The following is a 15535-nucleotide window of genomic DNA, read 5'->3' on the forward strand; positions in this document are numbered from 1 at the left end:
TACATCATGTGATATTTCTGGCTCAGAGAAGTTGCTTCAAAAAGAAATAGGAAGAATGCTGTCTATAGAAAACATATACTGTATAAAACTATAGAAACATAGAAGTGTTTATTTCTGTCAAAGAACAATTTGTGTAGATTGTTAAGATTTATTGTGATTGCCCATTCCAAAAGAAGTGTTTGTTGTGTTATCACTATTTTCCAAGATTGTTTAACCAAATCCTTTTTTGTTTTCAACGTATCTATTGAACTAGATTTTGGTCATCTAGCTTTCTTATCTCTTTCTGCTGACCATCCGTTAAGTAGATTCCTCTGCATAGACTTTAAGCAATAAATCAGATTATTTGGACCTTCATATGTGCAATCGTTTTTTGTTTTTTTTTAAATTTTTATTATAGTCCAACATACACAGACAAACACAAACATTTAAACAAACTATACATAAACTAACTATACAATGAAATCAAGTCCTGAGACTTGAGCTTTGAAGTGGAGATACTTCGGTAATTATATATCAATATATCTGTACATATTATACTTCATCATATATCAATATTTATATAACGGTATTTCATTTTGTTTCTGTATTTAGATATAATTGGATGGTATTTCCTTAATTCGTGTCCTTTTTTTCTAACCAGTTATACCATTTTTGCCAAATTAGGTAATAGTCTGAGTCTTCTTTTCCCTGAATTTCTTTGGTCAGTTTATCCATTTCCGCACATTCCATTGTTTTTTGTATTACTTTTTCCTCTGTTGGCGTATTTTCCAATTTCCACATCTGTGCAAAAGCGATTCTGGCAGCGGTTAGAATGTGTATAATTAGGTATTGTGTCTCTTTTTTATAATCTTTTGTGAGTATTCCTAATAAGTATGTTTCCGGTCTAAGGGGTACCTTTTGGGTGGTGATTTCTTCTAATTGACTTTGAATTGTTTTCCAAAATTTTTTAACTTTTGGACATGACCACCACATGTGGTAGTAAGTCCCCTTCTGTGTTTTACATTTCCAGCAATTTTGATTGGTGTTGGGGAACATCTTTGCCAGCCGTGCAGGGGGGAGATGCCATCTGTAAAACATCTTATATGTATTTTCCTTGTAGGGCACGGACATTGTCAGTTTAGTATTGACTTTCCACATTTTTTCCCATTTTTCTAGATTAATATTATATCCAAAATTTTTAGCCCAAATAATCATATTTTCCTTCACCACTTCTTCTTCCAGTTTGTATTTAAGCAAATAATTGTATATTTTAGTTATTAATTTGTCATCTGATTGCATTATAATTTTGTCTAATTCATTTCTTTCTTTTTGGATTCCAAATTTTTTCATATCACTTTTATATCTTGATTTTATCTGTAAATACGTCCACCAATCAATGTCCGTGCCCTGTTGTCTCAATTCCTCTGTTGTTTTTATATCTCCCTCTGTATTCAGCAATTCGTCGTAGGTCTTCATTTTATTCATATCCATTGTGTTCGGGTAGATTTGTGCTTCCATGGTTGATATCCATCTTGGAATTTTATCGTAATGTTTCCTTCTTATTTCAATCCAAATTTTTGCCAGTGCTCCTCTAATGTAGTGTCTCCTAAAGTGTTCATGCTGTCTGGGCTTTTCCTCCCATAGGAATGCGTGCCAACCTTTGAACAGATCGAATCCTTCTAGGGCTAATATTCGTTTATCTTTGAGTGTCATCCAATCCTTGATCCAGGTTAGGGCTGTTGCAATGTAATAGGTTTGCCAATCTGGTAATCCCAGGCCGCCTCTTTCTTTGGTATCTTGCAGGTGTTTCAATTTAATCCTGGCTCTCTTCCCCTGCCATATATATTTGGATATCATTTTATCGAGGTCTTTAAAATATGTTTTCCCCGGATTTATCGGTATTGTTCTGAATAAATATAACATTTTTGGTAGAATAGTCATTTTAATTGAAGCAATTTTGCCTAATAATGATAGTTTTAATTTACTCCATGCCTCTAAGTCCTTCTGTATCTGTTTAACCAATTTGATGTAGTTATCTTCTTTTAATGATGATACTTTATTGGTGAGCCAAATTCCTAAATATTTTATTTTAGTTGTTGTTTGTATTCCTAATGCCTCTTCCAGCTCTTCCTCCTGGAGCTTTGTCAAATTTTTAGTTAGTAATTTAGTTTTTTGTCTATTAATTTTCAAACCTGCTACATCGCCATATTGTTCTATCTTCCTTAATAAATTCAGTCCTGATTGTTTCGGTTGCTCTAATATAAATACTAGGTGACTAGGTGCAATCGTTTTTTTTTTCCTTGCCTGACATTAAACTCCACTCCCAAATTTATTTACTGGGGAGCGAAGTTAGAATTAAATGGTAGGCTCCATTGCCTCTTTTCTCCTTTATCCACTCTGTTAAGGATATTGTTGTTGTGTAACCAACCAGCAGAGTGTAGAGCACAGAGAAACGTTGCTGAGAGCAATGAATAAGAGATGTGCAAACTGGTTTATCAAAAGTTTACTTTATAGTGAAAAAACAATCTCGTAGTCTTTTAAATCAGTCCAAGTCTTTGCCAGTTAAATCAGTCCAGTGATACAAAAATCTTCTTACCACACAAACAGTAGTTGGTTAGAATAACAAACTCACTCTGGTTCACAAACCACAATGGTAGCAGATCCATCCAACGATTATAGCACAATGGTAGCAACTCCTCACACAATGATAGCATATCATCAACTGAATACATTACAGTAACTTTCTTAAATACGTTTACAACTAGTGATTATCTAATTACAGCATGAATCAGCATTACAATGAATCAGCAGTAAAACTTTAAAGTCACACAATACATATTCATGTTAAAGTCACAGAACACATATATTGCCTGGACAACCTGTTAGGCTCAAACCATATCCTAACACACTCCATCAACTAAATAGCTGTAGTGAATACAGAAATCCTGCATGTTAGTTTATGGGATTTTCACTTCTGTTGTGTTCATCAATGACAATAAAATGAAAACTGATAGTGAAAGTAAGGAAGGGATGTGTGTGAGAGAGAGAAGTCAACAATTTTTTTTTAAAATATCAGAACAACTTTGCTCTCTTTGGAAATTTTGAGGAATAAATGACCACAGATTTTACTATGGAGTTAAACCTCTTCTTGAATTGGTCCACAAGGGTTTGAAACCCACAGAAAGAATTAAGGCTGCAGGCATTTCCAAACAGAAGAAAAAGTGTATTACCTGCTCATGGATAACTCAAGTAAAAATGTCACCCAACCCAACATTGTGGAAACGATAAAGGTTCCCTTCTATAGGGATCTGGAAGGAAATCATGCAAAACTTCTTAAAATGAGAGAATGCCAAAATATCTATGCATCTTAATGCTATACGAAGGAAGGTAAACCGCATGTATCATTCATTGTAAAAAAATAAAAATAAAACAAATTTAAAAAATCAAGTGTATTTTGTAAAATGTACACCCTCTTTACATTTTATTAGCAATTGTGCATTTCAAAAAACATTTAAATGACTTCCGGTGGCTCCGCAAAACGCCGACGGAGCAATTTTTAGGAGCTCCAGCCCCGTGACTCCGTATAGCCACCAGAACAGCAAAAATCACCTGTCTAGCAGCTTAAAAACTCTCCCCCAGGGAAAAGGGGAGAGAAGAGCAGAAGGGTCTGGGTAGAGCTCCCCTAGACCCCCAGGGTTTTTTTTTTTAAGCCTGGGGTTTGCAGGGTGAGAGCTCCCTGAAAGCCCTTTAAGAGCTCCGGAGCCGGGAAGAGTCTACTTAAAAATAAGCAGACCGAAGCGTCGCGACCACACCAGCAATGTAACTAGAAAGATTATAAAGAATTTGGACTATGGATTTTGGATGCTGGCAGAGTTAATCCAGGAGACTAAAAATGCAAGTATTGTATGTTAACTCCATTTGAAAAGGGAAAGATGGTGCCTTAGGGCATGAAAACAAAACTTATAAGTGAAGTGAAAGTCCTTGTTAACATCAGTAACATTGTTAAAGCTATCGGGTTATTCAAGAAAAAGATTTAAAGTGGAAGTGGAATGGAAAAGACTGTGGTATTGATTTTAACTAACTTACATCCTTAATTTGCATGGAAAATAATTGGATTTAATGACCTGAAAGCTGAATTAATACAAACATAAAGAGACAATTGAAAAATGGCTGAAATTAAAGATGGATTATATGAGTCAGCAAACTTACAAGTGGTGACTGCGAAGGATTTAAAAGATTTTTAAAAATCTTTTACTGTTGAGATAAAACAGATAATTAAAAGAACTATTCAAGATTTTAAATTGGGGAATAATAATGACTTGCTGGCTGGAAAAGAGGAAGAAATTAATCAGGATAATGTGCCTTTGGAGGATAAAAGAGACATTGCTGGGGCTAAAATGGAGATTATTATACCGAACACAGAGGTTCTGGAAGAGGCTTCCATTCAATTAATTGAGAAACAGCAAGAAGACTCTTTACTGCAGGTTGATAAATATTTTGACAAGTTTTGGCTCTATAGACAGAATCAATATATAAGGAACGAATTGATGGTCTACAAATGCAGGAAGAGTCGAAATGGGGGCTTCAAATTAAAGGAAACAACCCCAAGAAGAGAACGAATTCCAAAGACACATCAACTACGATTTCAAACCCCAAAATTTTTGAAAATAAAAGCAGGGGGAGGAGCAATGCTGAAGAAGAAAGTATTATTGAAGAAGGACTGGAAAAAATATAGAAAGAAAGAAAGACTGGTTATATTTTGGAGATTGCCTCATGATGTTAAAACATTTAATTAAAGTTGGATAACTTCTGAATTTTATGGTAGTTTTAAAGTATTGAAGTTTAAAGGTGGATAGCTTAAAATTTAATGGATAACTTTTTGAAAGTTTTGAAACTGATATTTTGGAGAATGTTCTGCTAATGTACTAAGAGATTTTAAAATTTTTTAAATAAGATTATGTTTTTTTTGTTTTGTTTTTTACAAATGTGAAATGTGATAAGAGAATTTATAAAAGGAAGGTTGAAGTGTAATTTTTAAAAGGGGGAGTTAACAAGTGTGAGAGAGTTTTGAATTAATAGTTGAAGTAATAGTTAGCATATTTTAGCTTATGTTTGTTAAATAATCTTGCCAGGCTCAAGGTTGACTCAGCCTTCCATCCTTTCTAAGGTAGGTAAATTGAGGACCCAGTTTGTGGGGGCAATAAGCTGACTTTGTATAAAATATACAAAAGTACGAAGGCTATTGTTTAATGCACCGTAAGCCACCCTGAGTCTCCGGAGAAGGGCGGCATATAAATCATTTTTTTAAAAAAATGCTATATCCTGTTTTTGCTCTGGGAAGTCTGGGGGGGGGAATTGGGGAGGGGGGGTTGGGTGGGGATAAAATGATGTATGATAATTGATTGTGTAGTGTTTGGTTGTTTGAATATAAAAAATAAAAAACTTTTGTCTTAAAAAAAACATTTAAACATTGGCCACTTATTCTCTCCTCAAAAACAAAATAATTGTCTTCTACAGGAATCACAGCATTTTCTTAATTAGGAAAAAAAAAACATCAAAGACTGAACAGAAGGCTATTTCAATTCAACAACAATCAAAGTATCTTGAACCCCAGGGGGATTGGCACAAGGATAATAATGGCTGTATGTCAAAGTCATTGCCACAAGCTTCCTCTCTCTGTTCTCTGCCAGAATATCTCTTCAAACCCTGATAATATTGAAGACACCAAATTTGCACTCTAACGGATCTCAAAATACACAATGGTGGATATTCTGATTGGGTGAACTCTCAGAAATAAACCTTGAAGTAATCCGCTTCAAGGATTAACTATTTGGAGAGGGCTGTAAAAGCACTGTTAAGTGGTATATACTGTAAATCTAAGTGCTATTGTTATTGCTAATCACTGGATTAACCATTGAAATAATTCAACCTTTCCTGTAGGTTGGATGGAAGATTGAGATATTATCAAGAGTGAAGATGTTGCTCCTCCTAGTATTCCTGGTGAAGAAAGTAGTGACTCTGAGCTGCCCTGCGAGTGATGCTTTGCTTGTTCCACATGAGTGGTACCAACCTAGTGACCTCATCATTGGTGGGATGGTGTCCCGCATCTTTTACAACCTTTATGAAATTAATTTTAAGGAACATCCTTCTATGACATCTTATGATGTACCAAAGTAAGATTCCCACCCGCAATCTTAAATCAGTCTCCCCAAAATTACTTATGAGAGTGAGAGGATTTCAGCATAAATGTAGGCTTTATATCTAATTAACACTCTCTGTCCTACAAATGTTTCTAGTTATGGAAGCATAAACAATTTTCTTTATCTTATGGTAAAGCATTTGTCATATAATGTATGAAATCTGGGTGCAAAACATCTTTTGAAGAACATTTAGTAAACTTAAGGTAATATATTTTTTTTTAAAAAAAATCTGTATTATCAATCTTAACAAAACATACATAAAATAAATGACTGATCCATGCTGGATTAGTTCATATTCTATTTTGTGAAAAAATGTTAGAAAATAATTTTGGTACCATGAAAAAGCACTATTTTTATTTCTTGTAGCAGATGTTTTGTTGTAAATTATGCAAATACTGTAGAAAAAGAAAATTTGAATCACATAATTCAGCATTTTAGAAAACCTATTACTTTCCTACTTTCATCGGAGAAAGAAATGTTTGATATTCATACAGAAATGATGCCACATCATGAGAATGATCGACTTCCTTTTTCTTTCTTTTTTTTAAAGAAGTTTTTTATTAGTAATTCAAAATTAAAAACATTGGACATAGATATGACATGACTGGTCCCAAGCATCTTCCAACACTTTAAGTTAATACATAATATACTAATGATGATATAACAATATATACCTTACACCTTATACGTTATTTAAACATAATATAATATTAATCATTTATACCTTATTCTATACAATTATATATATCTATACCTACATATACCTATCTATACATGTCACATACATATTTATCTATAATAAGATATATAATTTTAGTCTAACGCTACAGATCGACTTCCTTTTTCAGCTGTGGTATTTAAATCACTTGCAGTGTAATAATCAAATTCTACCAGCACATCCTTGCCTTGGCTTTTGCTGTGAAGGAGATCAATCAGGACTCCCAGATCTTACCTAATGTCACTCTTGGGTTCCACATCTATGATAGTTACCACAACCCAAGGATGATCTATCGCACCACTCTGGACCTGCTTTTCAAATCCCAGAAATTTGTCCCTAACTACAAATGTGACGGCCAGAAGAATCTCATGGCTATCATTGGAGGATTGGATTTTGACACATCATTTTATGTGGCTGAAATTACAGGATTCTTCAAGATTCCACAAGTAAGTTCTGAAGGGATTGAGAAGAAAATCCTTAATCTTATTGTTGTTATGGAATAATTAATGGGCATCAAATATTAGGCTTAGATTCTTGTTAAGATGTTCTGCATGGCTCAAAGTCTACTACCTAGCACTCTTTTCTGAAACTACAATGCCAGTTATAGGTAGTGGTCATTCCATACATGAGGGAAGATTTGAACTGCTTCTATTAAAGCAATTGATCGAGTATATATGTTTGAAATATTTCCAATGAATTTGTTTCTATATACGTTAAAGAATGCTGAGGGGAATTTTTTCCTTAGATATATTTTGTATGAAAACAAGATAGGAAAATTAAATTTAATCTAAAGACTCTAATGAATACTACTGGACTTTCTTTTAGCTAACATACGGCTCATTAGCCCAAGAGGAATTTCAGACCAGTAAATTCTCTTCACTTTATTTCATGGTCCCCAAAGAGGACCATCAGTACATTGGGATTGTCCAACTGCTTCATCATTTCAGGTGGATGTGGATTGGGATATTTTCTGTTGATAACAACAATGGAGAAAATTTCTTACAGAAAATGCAGCCTTTACTTTCAGAGAACAGAATCTGCTCATCGTTCATAGAAAGACTCGCACAGATAATCCACTTGGAAGACTTCCCAGAAATAATGGAAAGAATTTTTGTTATTACCATGAATTGGACAAATAGCAAAGCCAATGCATTTCTTGTCTATGGAGAATCATTGACAATTATGTGGCTAAGAATTGTCACATTTATGGTAGATCCTGAAAGCAAGGAAATTGCATTATTTAGGAGGGTCTGGATCATGACTGCACAGATTGATTTCATATTGTCAGGATTTCAAATCAGTTGGGATCTCCAGATGTTCCATGGGGCTCTTTCCTTCACTGTTCATTCAACAACAGTTGTAGGTTTTAGGGAATTTCTTCAGACCATCAAACCTCTTTCAGACTACAGAGATGGGTTTCGACAGAATGTTTGGGAACAATCGTTTGAGTGTTCATTTCCAAAAGCAGAGTTACAAGGAATGCATATTAGGAGATGCACTGGAGAGATGAAGCTGGAGGATCTTCCTGGACCTGCCTTTGAAATGGAAATGACTGGCCACAGCTACACTGTTTACAATGCTGTTTATGCTGTGGCTCATGCTTTGCAGGCTCTGAATACTTTGTGATACAATAGAAAAAAAACTATGATGAGTAAAAATCCTGAGCTTCTACAACTGCAGGCTTGGCAGGTATTCTCTCTTCATTGGACAATTCTTTTATTTCAATGAGCAGTTTGAGGCACAATTATCTTTGAACTTATTGTGGAAAGTCTTAATATTTTCTGTATGTGGAAACAAGTATGAAAAATGAAGTAGAAATAAGGAAAAATTCCTGATGGTGAGAACATTTAACAAGTAATTAGTGGAAGAACTTCTCTTCAGGAGTTGTGGAAGCTCCAAAACTGTAGATTTTTATAAAGAGAAGGATGGCCATTTGTCTAAAATGGCATAGGGTCTCTTCCTTGAACTAAGTTCCTTGAACTTCCTTGAACTTAAAATAGATGCAGAAAAATGGTTTCTGTTGTTATTCTGTTCATCAGGGAGCTAATGTATAAATTGTGGTTTAGAAGTTGGCAGGAGTTATTTGGGAAATCACCCTACCTTGAACAATAAGAATAGTTAAAATGATAATTTAGCTTCTTTTTCATTGTCTCCTCCCAAAATAACCAATTCTCCAAGAACTTTCTTTGGGTTCATGAAATTTTCTTTTTTAAAAAGTTTTTTGTTAAAGTTTTATAAATTAAACAAAAACATGAAACAAAAATACATACAAACATAAATACATTAAGACAATACAAAAGAAAAAACAAACCAATACTAATTCAGTCTACCGACTGACTTCTGAAGACTGTTGCATTGGTGGTTGTTTTCTATTGCACCTGTTTTTCTCTATACGTATCTATTTTACGTATTTACTTATTTACACATTTATGCATATCCAAGTCTTAGATTTATACTCTATTTTTTGAATTTTCTTCTATATGCAAGTATCAATTGCTTTTATATAACTTTCTAGAAATCATTCTAACTGTTTATACGTACAATCATTTTGTCCTTCCTCATGTGTAATTGTCTGTAGTTCTTGGTTAGATTCTCCAAGAGCATTATTTTATTAGTCCTATCTTTCCCTCTAACCAGGAGTACCATCTTTGCCAGACTAAATAGTAATCGGTATCATCCTTCTCTTGTAATTCTTTTGTAAGTCTGTCCATTTCTGCACATTCTGTTATTTTTGCAATTATTTTTCCTTCTGTTGGTAGTAGTTCGGATTTCCAGTTTTCAGCATATACTATGCGTGCCACTGTTAAGATATGAATAGTAAGATATTTTATCTCTTTGGTATATTGTGATGTAGTCATTCCAAATAAGAAAAATTCTGGTTTCATTTCGACCTTCTGTTTCGTTATTTCTTCAATCATTATCTTGATTTCATGCCAGTAATGTTGCGCCCGTCTACAAGACCATCAGAGATGATAATATGACCCCTTTTGTGACTTACATTTCCAGCACATTGGAGACATATTTGGAATCATTTTAGCTAAGCGTGCCGGTGGGAGGTGCCATCTATAGAACATCTTGCAAAGGTTTTCTTTATATGGTATCAACATTGTCAGCTTATAATTTTCTGTCTATAATTTATCCCATTTATCCAATTCTATGCTGTGTCCTATATTTCTTGCCCAGGTTATCATATTTTCTTTCACCGTTTCCTCCTCTAATTTATACTTTACTAAATATCTGTACATTTTAGTTATCATTTTCTCATCCGTACCGTTTAATATCTTGTCCAATTCATTTGGTTCAGTTTGAAATCCATATTGTATCCGATCTTCTATGTATCTTGACTCTATTTGGAGGTACGGCCACCGATCGATAACTATACCCTGACTTTCCAGTTCTTGTCTTGTATATAAGTTCCCTGAACTACTCAATAATTCTTGGTAATTCCTCATTTTTCCTATTTCTATGGTATTTGGGTAGATTAAGGCTTCCATAGTCAACAACCAGTGTGGGATTTTAGTGTAATGTTGCTTTCTGATTTCTTGCCACGTTTTGTATAATGAGCCTCTAATAATGTGTTGCTGAAAGTACCCATGTTGCTTGTCTGTGCCTTCCCACAAAAAGGCATGCCAGCCACGGTTCAAGTTGAATCCCTCTAGATATAGTGTTCTCTTGTTTTTTAAGTCTTTCCATTCTCTAATCCAGTTTAGCGATGCTGCTTTATAATATAACTCCCAGTCTGGTAAACCAAGGCCTCCCTTCTCCCGGGTATCCTGTAAACATTTTATTTTAATTCTGGCCTTCTTTCCTTGCCAGTTGTATTTCATTATAATTTTATTGAGGCCCTTGAAAAAGTCTTTTCCTGGGCCAATTGGTATCACTTGGAAGAGATAAAGTAATCTCGGTAATATGTTCATTTTTACTGATGCTATTCTACCCAAAAGTGACAGCTGTAATTTATTCCATATTTCCAGATCTTTTTTAATTTGTTTCATCAGTTTGATATAATTATCCTCTCTAATTGTTGTTGCTTTTGTAGTGTGCCAAATTCCCAAGTATTTTACTTTCTTTACAATTTGTATTCCTAATTCTTCTTCCAATTTTGTCTCTTGTGTCTTAGTCAAGTTTTTTGTCAGAACTTTGGTTTTTTGTCTGTTAATTTTAAGTCCCGCCACTCTGCCATATTCTTTTATCTTTGCTAATAATTTAATTCCTGATGCTTCTGGTTGTTCCACTATGAACACCACATCATCGGCGAAGGCTTGTAGTTTATATTCCTCTTTTCGTATCCTCAGGCCCTTTATTTCTTCTTCCTTCCTTACTTCATTTAGTAAAACTTCCAGTGATATTATAAACAGTAGGGGAGATAGTGGGCACCCTTGCCTTACTCCTCTTTGTATGTCCATTTTTTCTGTCATGTCCCCATTAATTGTAATTCTCGCTGTCTGGGAAGAATATACTTTCTTAATCATTTTTTAAAATTTATTGCCAAAATCCATAAACTCTAGTTGTGATATAAGGAAATTCCAATTCAAATTGTCGAATGTGCATCGAGAAAGATTAAAGCTACTTGTTTATCAGTTTTTTGCTCATAATATTCTAAGATGTTTATAATTGTTCTTGTATTATTTTTTATCTGTCTCCTTGGGACAAAGCCATTTTGATCGGAGTGTATATAATTGTGTATGACTGTTTTCAATCTTGTGCTATAACTGTCATAAATAATTTATAGTCAACGTTTAGTAGCGAGATCAGTCTATAGTTTTTAACCTGTGTCAGATCCGTGTCTTCTTTGGGGAGAAGTGAAATAATAGTTTCAGCCCAGGATTTAGGATATTCTGCTTCTAACAATGCGTCGCTGAAGACGTGGTGAAGTAGCTCATCTATCGCAGACTGACAGTTTTTGTAAAATTTGGTTGGAATTCCATCTGGGCCTGGTACCTTGTTGTTCTTCTGTTTCTTCCGGGCTTCCATCAACTCTATCATCGTGATCGGTTTATTTATGTCTCTGTGGGTTTCCTCCAGTTTTGAAATATTTGCTTTGCACGGATATTCCTTGATGTCTCGGTCCTGGATCTTCTCTTGTTCATGAACCTCATGAACCTACACACAAGAGGTTCATGACATTTTCATAGGTGACAAGAAAAGATTTCGGTCTCTATGAGAGTTTTAGTGGAATAAAATAAAAGTGGTCCTTTTTATATGTGGCATCCATAGTATGAAACAAAATTTTGTTTGCCATAATCTCCACTTCATGCATCTATCAAACAATGCTTGAATCTCAAATTCTAAAATTTGGTTAGAGGAAATCTCAAGACTGAATTGCTTTGTATCTTTCAAACCTAATGCTTTTCAATTTGTCAATGAGCTGGGAGGGGAGAGAAATGGAATAGGGAAAATGTATACAGAGATTCCCTTCATAGATTACTGCCTTGTCATGGTGAAGGGGCTTGCGTAGCTCAATGAAGCTATGAGCTATTCCATGCAAAAAGATATGACACTGGAAGATGAGCCTCTCAGGGCTCATCCTTATCATCATGGGGGATTGGAATGCTAAAGTAGAAAGCCAAAAGATAACCGGAATAACAGGCAAGTTTGGCCTTGGAATACAAAATGAAGCAGGGCACAGGTTGATAGAATTTTGTCAAGAGAATACGATGGTCACACCAAAAACTCTTTTCCAACAACCCAAGAGACAACTCGAAACATGGACATCACCGGACGGTCAACACAGAAATCAGATTGACTATGTGCTCTGCAGCTAAAGATGCTCTATACAGTCAGTAAAAACAAGACCAGGAAGTGACTATGGCTCAGATCATGAGCTTCTCATTGCAAACTTTAGACTTAAATTGAAGAAAGTAGGCAAAAGCACTAGGCCACTCAGGTATGAACTAAATCATATCCCTTATGAATATACAGTAAAGGTGACAAATAGATTTAAGGAATTAGATCTGATATACAGAGTGTTTGAAGAACTATAGATGGAGGTTCAGAACATTGTACAAGAGGTGGCAACTAAAACCATCCCAAAGAAAAAGAAAGGGAAGAAGGGAAAATGGTTGTCTGAGGAAGCTTTGCAAATAGCTGAGGAAAGAAGCGAAGCGAAAGGCAAGAGAGAAAGAGAAAGATACACCCAGTTGAATGCAGAATTCCAGAGAATAGCTAGAAGAGATAAGAATGCATTCATAAATGAACAGGGCAAAAAAATGGAAGAAAACAATAGAATACAGAGGACCAGAGATCTCTTCAAGAAAATTGGAGATATTAAGGGAACCTTTCATGCAAAGATGGGCATGATAAAGGACCAAAATGGCAGGGACCTAACAGAGGCAGAAAGATTAAGAAGAGGCAGCAAAATTACTCAGAAGAACTATACAAGAATAAGCTTAACATCTCTGATAATCATGATGGAGTGGTCACTTAGCTCGAGCCAGACATCCTACAATGTGAAGTCAAATGGGCCTTAGGAAATCTGAGCAACAACAAAGCTAGGTGACAGTATTCCAGCTGAGCTATTCAAAATATTAAAAGATGATGCCATAAAATTGCTACACTCAATTTGCCAGCAAATTTGGAAAACTCAACAGTGGCCACAGGATTGGAAAAGGTCAATTTATATTCCAATTCCAAAGAAAGGCAACGCCAAGAATGTTCAAACTATTGCACCATTGCACTCATTTCACATGCTAGTAAAGTTATGCTTAAAATCCTACAAGCTAGGGTCCACCAGTATGTGGATCAAGAACTACCAGAAGTTCAGGCAAGTTTTCGAAGAGGCAGAAGAACTAGAGATCAAATTGCCAACATACGCTGGATCATGGATCAAAGCTAGGGAGTTCCAGAAAAACATCTACTTCTGCTTCATTGACTATGCTAAAACCTTTGTGTGAATCACAACAAATTGTGGAAAGTTCTTAAAGAGATGGGAGTACCAGAACATCTTATTTGTCTTTTGAGAAACCAATATGCAGGTCAAGAAACAACAGTGAGACCTAGACATGGAACCACTGATTGGTTCAAAATTGTGAAAGGAGTGTAACAAGGCTGTATATTGTCACCCTGCCTATTTAACTTATATGCAGAGCACATCATCAGAAAGGCGGGACTAGATGAATCAAAAGTTGGAATTAAGATTGCCGGGAGAAATATCAACAACCTCAGATGTGCAGATGATACCACTCTAATGGCAGAAATTGAAGAGGAACTGAAGAGCCTCTTGATGGGGGTGAAGAAGAAGAGTGCAAAAGTTGGCTTGAAACTCAACATTAAGAAAGCTAAGATCATGGGATATGGCTCTCTCAATTCCTGGCAAATAGATGGGGAATAAATGGATGTAGTGACAGATTTTATTTTCCTGGGCTCCAAGATCACCGCAGATGGGGACTGTAGCCAAGAAATTAAAAGATGCTTGCTCCTGGGGAGGAAAGCTGTGGCAAATCTAGACAGCGTAGTAAAAAGCAGAGACATCACCCTGACAACAAAAGTGTGTATACTCAAGGCTATGGTTTTCCCAGTTGCAATGTATGGTTGTGAAAGTTGGACCTTAAGAAAGGCTGAGCGCCAAAGAATTGAGGCCTTTGAACTATGGTGCTGGAGAAGAATCCTGTGAGTCCCTTGGTCTGCAAGGCGAACAAACAAGTCAAACCTAGAGGAGATTAACCCTGACTGCTGTTTAGAAGGCCAGATCCTGAAGATGAAACTCAAATACTTTGGCCACCTAATGGGAAAGAAGGACTCACTGGAGAAGAGCCTAATGCTGGGAACAATTGAGGGCAAAAGAAGAAGGATACGAGAAAGAATGAGGTGGCTGGATGGAGTCACTAAAGCAGTAGGAGTGAGCTTAAATGCACTCCAAAAGATGGTAGAGGACAGGAAGGCTTGGAGGAATGTTGTCCATGGGGTCACAATGGGTTGGACATGACTTCGCAACTAACAACAACAGATACAGAGATTGTAAGAATGTGGAGCCATCACGCCAATGATGGTCAAGGTGCTTCAGAAAGAGATGGACAATTCTCATAAAAAAAGACTGTCTCATAATTGGTCAATGAGATCAAATAGGGGTGGGGAGAAGGAGAATGTATTGTTTAACTGGGAAAACATTTGCATGGAAAACCAGAGCTTGTTTCTTCAGTACCAACATGGTGTATCCAATAGACTTATTTTTGGAGATTCAATTCTCCTGAGAGTGTTTCTTTGTTTTCGGTTTGCTAATTGGACAGCTGATACTAAACCAGCTCTCATAACTAAACTCAGCCTACTTAGATAACCCTGAGAGAGCTGTGACCTAACAATGTCTGGAATGGAGCAGAAAACTGATGCCACAGTGAAACCTGAAATGGCTCCTTCCTTGGGAGGAAACAACAGTCACCCAAGCAGATAACAGGGTGCAGACAGTGCTAATCTGATCCAAAGTGAGAGTGGAGAAGATGGAGCAGCTACTGGTACAAAAGGAGGGAATCATGGCCAGATCCATCTGCCCTGACCTGAAGGCGTGATGACAGAGTGGAGTGGGGAAGGCAAATGGAAGGCCTGGTGGGCTGAAGATTGGGAAGAGTCAAGGGAGTGGAAAGTTCTTGAGAGCATGCTGTAGCTCATCTGTGGAGTAACCGTGTGAGAGATTTGTCAGAATGGA

This window comes from Pantherophis guttatus, chromosome 4 (assembly GCF_059756535.1).
Source record: "Pantherophis guttatus breed Tessera chromosome 4, ASM5975653v1, whole genome shotgun sequence".
Taxonomy (NCBI): Eukaryota; Metazoa; Chordata; class Lepidosauria; order Squamata; family Colubridae; genus Pantherophis; species Pantherophis guttatus.